Source organism: Acomys minous, assembly GCF_964271855.1.
Source record: "Acomys minous genome assembly, chromosome: 6".
Taxonomy (NCBI): Eukaryota; Metazoa; Chordata; class Mammalia; order Rodentia; family Muridae; genus Acomys; species Acomys minous.
Window position 1 is genome coordinate 107,932,125 of NC_140487.1, and position 8,346 is coordinate 107,940,470.

Sequence of the window (8,346 nt, forward strand, 5' to 3'; positions counted from 1 at the left end):
TCGAACAGAAAAACAAAAGATGACCGCTTTGGCTTTAAGAGGAAAGTGATATGAAAGACCTCCCCCCCCCCATACTTAATCACCCTTCCTCTAACTAAATGTTCACTGTGGAAAACTGCAAAATATAAAGGACAGAAAAACACAGACTGTACTTCTATTTATAACTGACATATTTCCTTTGGATATTTTTCTATTAATTTTCCTAGTTTACTTTCATGATTTCTTATAAGTATACAATCTGAATTATACCTTTTTTTTTTTAGTTCAGTAAATGCTGTTTTTTTTTTTATGTTTATTTGTTTTTGTTTTTTCGACACGGTATCTCTGTGTAGCCTTGACTCTCTTGGACTCACTTCATGGACCAGGCTGGCCTGGAACTCACAGCGATCCACCTGCCTCTGCCTCCTGAGTGGTGGGATTAAAGGCGTGCGCCACCACCGCCCAGCTTTAAATGCTGTTTCATAAGCACTGAAGAGGTGTTGGTATATTAAAGTGGTTCTGGGATCAAACCCAGTGTCTGGTGAACGCTAAGAAAGTGCTTCACATTAGCCGGGTGAGACAGGCAGGTCTCTGAGTTCAAGGTCAGCCTGGTCTACAGAACAAGTTCTAGGACAACCAGGGTTACACAGAGAAACCAACCCTGTCTTGAAAATCTAAAAAGAAGCCGGGCGGGTTGGCGCATGCCTGTAATCCCAGCACTCGGGAGGCAGAGGCAGGTGGATCTCTTGAGTTCAAGGCCAGCCTGGTCTACAAAGTGAGTCTAGGATAGTCAAGGCTACACAGGGAAATCCTGTCTCAAAAAACTGAAATAGAAAGAAAAAGAGAAAAGGAAACCGTGTAAAAGGGACCCCATGCAAGAGTGCTTGTCTAGCATTCGTGACGTGCTGGCTTCTGTCCCAAGGAACTCTCACCAAACATAACACAAAGGAATACAATTTTTGATGCCCAATCTGGTTTTGTCCTACTCTCCATCAATCTTAGGTTCTGTATACAGGGCAGAAGAGGGCACCAGATTTAGTAAAGATGGTTGTGAGCCACGAGGTGGTTGCTGGGAATTGAACTCAGGACCTTTGGAAGAGCAGCCAGTGCTCTTAACCTCTGAGCCGTCTCTCCAGCCCCACTCTTGGGTTCTGATAACTGATTTTGTTTAGGAGATGATTCTGTTGATTGGAGTGAAAAAGGAAGTTGAGCAATGGAAGAGCCACGTTCTCTGAAGGGCACCTATTGGGGAGACTGTGTATGCACATCCCAGGGCGCTCCGGATGATCCCAGGCAGAATCTTCGGACGGAGGACCGAAACTTGAGTGTTTTACGTGTATCTTATCTGGTTTTTGTTTTGACACAGGGTCTTCTTCAACCCCTATAAATAGATTTTAAGTGCCCCCTATAATCCCAACACCTGGGCAGGTTGAGGCGAGAAGTGTTATGAGTTTGAGACTAGCCTGGGCCACACAGTGCATTCTAATCCAGCTCATGAGATACTGTCTCAAGAAGCAGATTAGCCGGGCGTGGTGGCGCACACCTTTAATCCCAGCACTCGGGAGGCAGAGGCAGGCGGATCGCTGTGAGTTCGAGGACAGCCTGGTCAACAAAGCGAGTCCAGGGCAGCCAAGGCTACACAGAGAAACCCTGTCTCAAAAAACAAACAAACAAACAAAAAAGAAGCAAAATAAACAAACAAACAACTCTTGGTCTCTGTACTTGGTCTTGACGTCCTTACCCGGCTCTGTGATAGGCAGATCCTCCTGGTGGTCCTCCCAGTTCCTGCCCTGCTGCCTTAAGTATTCAGTCTTCTAGTTCCCCCACCTTACAACAAAACAGTCTACCAGACCGTCCCTCTTCTCTTTTCTGTGTAGCCTTAGCTCTCCTGGACTCTCTTTGTAGACCGGCCTGGTCTCAAACTCACAGACCTCTGCCTCCCGAGTGCTGGGACTACAGGCGTGCGCCACTGAGAGAGGCTACCTGACCTGTCTTGATTATCTCTCTTTCCCTCCAGTGCCTAGCACTGGCCTCCTTCCTTTCACCTACACCCCACAGCCGCACACCGGCCCTCTCATCCATCCCACACACGGACCCCACGGCCTTTGAAGGGATGCAGTTTCCTCCCGTGAGACACTCCTCCCGATCTCCAGCTGCCTCCCCTTCCCAGGGCTGAGGCCTTTCCTGTCTGTATATAGACACTCTATTTCCACATTTAAAAAAAAGATTTTATTATCTATACAGTGTTTCATCTGTATGTGCCCTGGCAGGCCAGAAGAGGGCACCAGATCTTAGTATAGATGGTTGTGAGCCGCCATGTGGTTGTTGGGAATTGAACTCAGGACCTCTGGAAGAGCTGCCAGTGCTCTCTCTACAGCTCCCACCCCCTCCCCCTCCCCCTCCCCCTTCTCCCTCCCTCCCTCCCTCTCTCTTGGTTTTTAGAGACAGGGTTTCTCTGTGTAGCTTTGGCTGTCCTGGAGTCACTTTGTAGTCTTTGAGTTGGCCTTGAACTCACATCGATCCGCCCGCCTCTTCCTCCCATTTGCTGCGATTAAAGGCGTGCACCACCACACCCGGTACCCCCCCTCACCCCCCCCCACATCTCTTTTAATGTCCTTACCCATACCTGACAAGACTCCCTGCTTCCTATACCGGCTTCCCCTCCACAATACATATCCTGTCTGTGAGGGCAAGAACAGGTTAGTCACACTGGACACCCTGGTACACAGAACTCTGAGAAAATTTGTTGCTTGAGGACTATTACACTTTTGTTCCTACCTCCCCAACCCCCACACTTGTCCCTCCCTTCTGTGTCATCCACACTCTGAGAAACTAGGAACAGATGGGGAGTGAATCAGGAAAGAAGGCAGGATCAGAAAGAGAGGAAGCCTTGCCAGTTGGTGAAGGGGGGGAAAAAACAACCCAGCAGCCCTCAGACTCATGTGGAGACAGATGAGGCACTGCCTCCCCTGTCCAGGCCCACCTGTGCTGCAGTGTCAGGACCAAGTGAAAGGCTGACTTCTTGGCTTAGGCGTCCAGGTAAAAGTCAAGTCTCTCTGGCACTGTGCTTATGAGACTCTGCTTCAACCTCAGTGTCCTAACGTATAAAAAGGAGATGGAGGTCAGGAGTGGTGGTGCACGCCCTTAATCCCAGCACTCGTGAGGCAGAGGCAGGCGGATCTCTGTGAGTTTGAGGCCAGCCTGGTCTACGGAGGGAGCACCAGGACAGCCAGGGCTACACAGAGAAACCCTGTCTTGAAAAACCAAACCAAACAAAAGAAAGTGGGAGAAGGAAAGGGGGAGGGAGGGAGGGAAGGAGAGGTAGAGAAAAGGAGAGAGAGAGAGAGAGAGAGAGAGAGAGAGAGAGAGGAGTCAATTCGACCTGAGTGCATTGGCCCAAATCTTTAAGCCCAGCATATCTCTGTGGAGTTCTAGGCCAGTCTGTTTTACATAGTGAGCCTTTATCTCAAGAAAAACAAAAACACCACCTACAAAAAAGATTCCAGCCGGTATTACTATTAATATTTACTGGTACTTACCACCTACCTACCCACAGTGCCCAGACAGTGCTGCCTCAGCTGCCCATGGAACTTTAGTTAACTCAGGAGGCAGAGGCAGGTGGATCGCTGTTACTTGCAGGCCAGCCTGGTCTACAAAGTGAATTCAGGACAGTCAGGATGGCACAGAGAAACCCCATCTCGAAAAACCAAACCCAACCAATCAAACAAAAAACGTAAGAGTTTTCTTCATACACGCTGCTTTGTCCACTGTAATATAAGCTTCTTGATCCTGTGGCCACCTCAGCCCAGTGCAGGAACATCAAAGCCCCTAGGAACTCCAAATTATTCTTCCTCGCCAATTTTCTCCTTTCTTCCTTGGTTCTTTCATTCCTTCCTTCCCTTAGGCAGGGTCTCACTATACAGCTCCGGTTGGCCTGGTACTCAGATCTTGCCTACCTCTGCCTTATGTTTGTAAATACTGATTTATTTATTTTGTATACAGTGTTGTCTGTATATATAATATATATATACATATATATATATAATCATCTATTAATAGTTCAAAAAAATTTTGAGACAGGGCTTCTCTGTAATTATATCGATTGATTTATGGGGGAGAAAGGAACATCATGGCTGGCATACGAAGGTCAGAGGACAACTGTCAGAGAAACCCTGTCTCAAAAAAACAAAACAAAACAAAACAAAAATCAGCTGGGGAACTGGAGAAATGGCTTCTGGGTCAAGAGTACTGGTTGCTCTCCCAGAAGTCCTGCGTTCAATTCTCAGCAGCAGCACCGACATACCAGCGGCTCATACCTGTTTTCAACTCCATCGCAGGGAATCCGATGCCCTTTTTGCCAGGCACACATGTAGGCAAAGCAAATAAAACAAAAGTAATTTAAAAGAAAATGAAAAGAACTAGCTGGTTAGTTCAGAGGTGAAGAGCACTTGATGGATTTCTTGCAGAAGACCCAAACCCAGCATCCCTTTGACAGAACACCGCGAAACGCCCGGTTTCAGCTGTAGAGGGTCCCGGGATCTTTTTGTCCTCCATGGGTACCAAAGCATGGACACACAAGGATGGGCACAACAGTCAGTGCGCTTAAAAATATAAAATCAGGAGATTCCTACACCTACCGACACAACTGTAAGTCAAGACTTGAGCCAGACATTGTGACATAGATTTGTAATTCCAACGTTACAAAGAGGCTTATGACGGGAGATAATAGGCAACCCCGAGGAAGGGGGAGGGCACGCGGGAAAAGCGTGTACACAGCCTAAGTTCCTGGGTAAATTCCGACTAAAGAAAAAGCTACAAAGTTTTTATTTACAAGGCACACGTAGATTAACTCACAAACATCACCTATCTTTGCAACACTGCGCAGGCGCCGGGACCAACGATCACCAGCTGCCCATTTGCCAAAAAATTATGCTTCCGAAATCTCTTGATGTCGATTCCGCACGCAAAGCAATCGAGTTGCCATACGTGTGCCACTCACGACAGAAGCCCTTTTTGCCAGAGCTCGCTCAGTAGCAGAGTAGCATTGTCGGTCCACTCATTTTTGAGTAAAGGTGAAAACGGAGTCGCGCCAACATTCAATTTTATGTTGCCGAAGGTTAGGAGGAAGCTCGCGACTCTTCTGCGAGAAAGGAAAGCCTTCACAAAGAGAATTGCTGTCTTTTGATTTGTGTATAGAAGTAAAGGAAAGTCTCTGAGTCAGTATGTAAATCAGAGCAGTGCTTGCCGGGAAGGGGCTGGCAGCCGCGGAGGGGAGGGTAGGCGGCGCTGTGGCTGACTCCTGTTAGCAGTGGGAAGATCAGCTCAGTCGGTTCTAGGTTCCAGTGTCTACCAACTGGAGACTCTCCCTGCCCCAACCTATCAACACTGGAAATGTGGCATCTAGTGACACTCTTAGCCGTCCAACCTGGACGATTTGTTCTGTATACAGGTGCTAGGAATTGAACTCGGGACTTCTGACAGGCGCACAGGAGGAGCTGCTGACCGTGAAAAAAGCAGAACTGGATGGATCATCTTGGGTGGCAGGGAGGGATTTAAAAAAAAGAAGACGACGACGACGACCGAGGGCTGCAGAGATGGCTCAGAGGTTAAGAGCATTGGCTGCTCTTCCAAAGGTCCTAAATTCAATTCCCAGAAACCACATGGTGGTTCACAACCTCCCCAACGAGATCTGGTGCCCTCTTCTGGTGTGCAGAAACACAGGCGGGCAGGATCCTGTATACGGAATACATTTTTTAAAGAAGCCGACCGCACTTTGTGCCCATATGTAGGGGTGCTTTATACTGTACTTTCATGAAACCAGATATATTTAAATATATATGTGTATATATTTACAAACATGTTCAGTGTGCAACTCGTGTCTGAAATTGCTGCACTCAGGAGGCAGACTCATTTGGCTGGAATACATGTTAAGTTCCAGGTCAGCCGGGGCTGCAGCAGGATGCCTGCCACGACTTCCGGGTGAGCCTGGGTTACACGGGGGACCTGTATCAAAAGACAGAAAACACCCCAAAGGCGACTGATAGATGTTAATTTACTTATTTCTAAGCCAGGGGGTTTCAAGCCCCCAAGCCAAGGTCACCATCTTGGGGTATTCAGATGAGCCCACTTGCAAAAGACCATCCAGATCTGTTGACTGTTCACATGCTCTCAAGAGGAGAGTGGAGTGGGTAGAGAAGCCAGCTGCTCTAGAGTGAACCACCATGGACCTGCAATTCCTCCTTAACTGTATGTGGTGTCCAGGAAACACTAGGGGAGGGGGCTGTAGCTATGTGTATAGATAATCAGAGAGCTATTATTCATGCTGAGGAAAGACTTTAAGGTGTCTTTTGGGGGGACAAGGTTCCCACACCCACATTGGCAGCACCCCTACTGTCCAATGTAGAGGACTCACACCTCGGTTTGCTGCTGGGACCTTGGGAAGGTGACAGGAGACTTCCTGTCTCCTTCAAGGAAGGAGTTTTACTATGTGTCTAATCAAGTAGCCCAGGACTGAACTTGACTGCCCACCGCTTCAGGCGCCAGAGTGCTTTTTAAGGAAGATAGAGGGGTGGGGGGCTCTCACGGAGCTGCATGTCTACACTGCCCTCCAACTCTGAATCCAGCCTCCAGAGATAGGATTACTGGAATGTCACAGTCATGCTTGGCTGTTGGTGGGGTCTGACGTCAGTGTCTGATTTTTTTCCTTAACTATTTTCATTTTTTGAGACAGGGTCTCTCACCCAACTGGCCTCAATTCATATAGACTGACTGATATGCTTTTTTTTTTCCAGCTCCCAGAGCCTTTTGGACATAGTTTGGCCCAGCTTTTTCTTTTCTTTTTTTTTTGGGGGGGGGGGGATTTTCTCTGTGTAGTCCTGGACTCACTTTGTAGACCAGGCTGGCCTCAAACTCAGAGATCCACCTGCCTTTGCCTCCCAAGTTGCTGGAATTAAAAGTGCGTGTCCAGCCAGACTTTAATCCCAGCAACTTGGGAGGCAGAGGCAGGCGGATCTCTGAGTTCCAGGCGGGCCTGGTCTACAAAGTGAGTCCAGGACAGCCAAGGCTACACATAGAAACCCTGTCTCAAAAAACAAAAAAAAACAACAAAAAAAGAAAGCACGTGTTCGTGGCCTTTTCTGAGTGTGCTGGGGATAGAAAGCAGATAAGTATTTTACCCGCTTAGTGAGCCATTTCCCCAACCCTTACTGTTTTTCATGAAAAAGTGTGTGCAGAAGCCAGACACAATAGCATATGCATACTTTTTGAAACAAAAAAAATGTATTGACTGTTGGATATTATACTTTAATGTATTTCCCTGCCCAATAGAAAGTGGAATCCACAACAGAGCTGAGATACACAAACAGCTTACAGAAGGAAGAGGGGTAGGTGGAGCTGGTGGGGAGCTGGGTGGGTGCCTCAAAAATCCACCAAGGGGTCCGTCTATAATCCACGTGGTCACCTGTCTCTGCAGCCTTTATCTGACACTCGCTCTCACTGTGTAGCCCTGGCTAGCCTGAAGACAAGGCTGGCTTCAAACTCGAGAGATTGGCCTGCCTCCGCCTCCCTAGTACGGGGATCAAAGACACGAGGCTACATGCCATACTTCCAGTGTCTCCTTAAATACAAGGTGGCGTCTCACTCCTCAGTTTCCATGCTTTTTCACTGCAGGGACACTAAGACTCTCCAACCTCTTCCCTTGTCCCTCTCACCTACGAAGCTTCAGCTGTGGTGGCTAGCTCAGTCCCTGAGTAGGCGCTCTTCACTCAGAGAAGTGGCTCAAAGCTCTCCCTCCCGGCACTGTCATTTTAATTTTCAAGACCAGGTTTCTCTGTGTAACAGCCCTGCCTACCTCTGCCCCCGCGTGCTGGGATCAAATGCATGCGCCACTAGGTCCAGCGTGCCTGTAAACTGGTTTGTTTTTTTTTTTTAAGATTTATTTATTTGTTTTATGTATATGAATGTGCTCTGTTTTTGTATACACCAGGAGAGGGCATCAGATCTCATTATAGATGGTTGTGAGCCACCATGTGGTTGCTGAAAATTGAACTCAGGACCCCTGGAATAGCAGCCAGTGCTCTTAAGCTCTGAGCCATCTCTCCAGCCCCGTGCCTGTAAACTCTTAAGGACAAGGATGTCCAGCAATTAGCAAAAAAGGTTTAGTAAATACAACAATTCAATGACAAAAACTGGTATGACTTTTTTTTTTTTTTTTGGTTTTTCGAGACAGGGTTTCTATGTGTAGCCTTGGTTGGCCTGGACTCGCTTTGTAGACCAGGCTGGCCTCCAACTCACAGAGATCTGCCTGCCTCTGCCTCCCTGAGTGCTGGGATTACAGGCGTGCTCCACCATACCTAGCCTGATATGCCA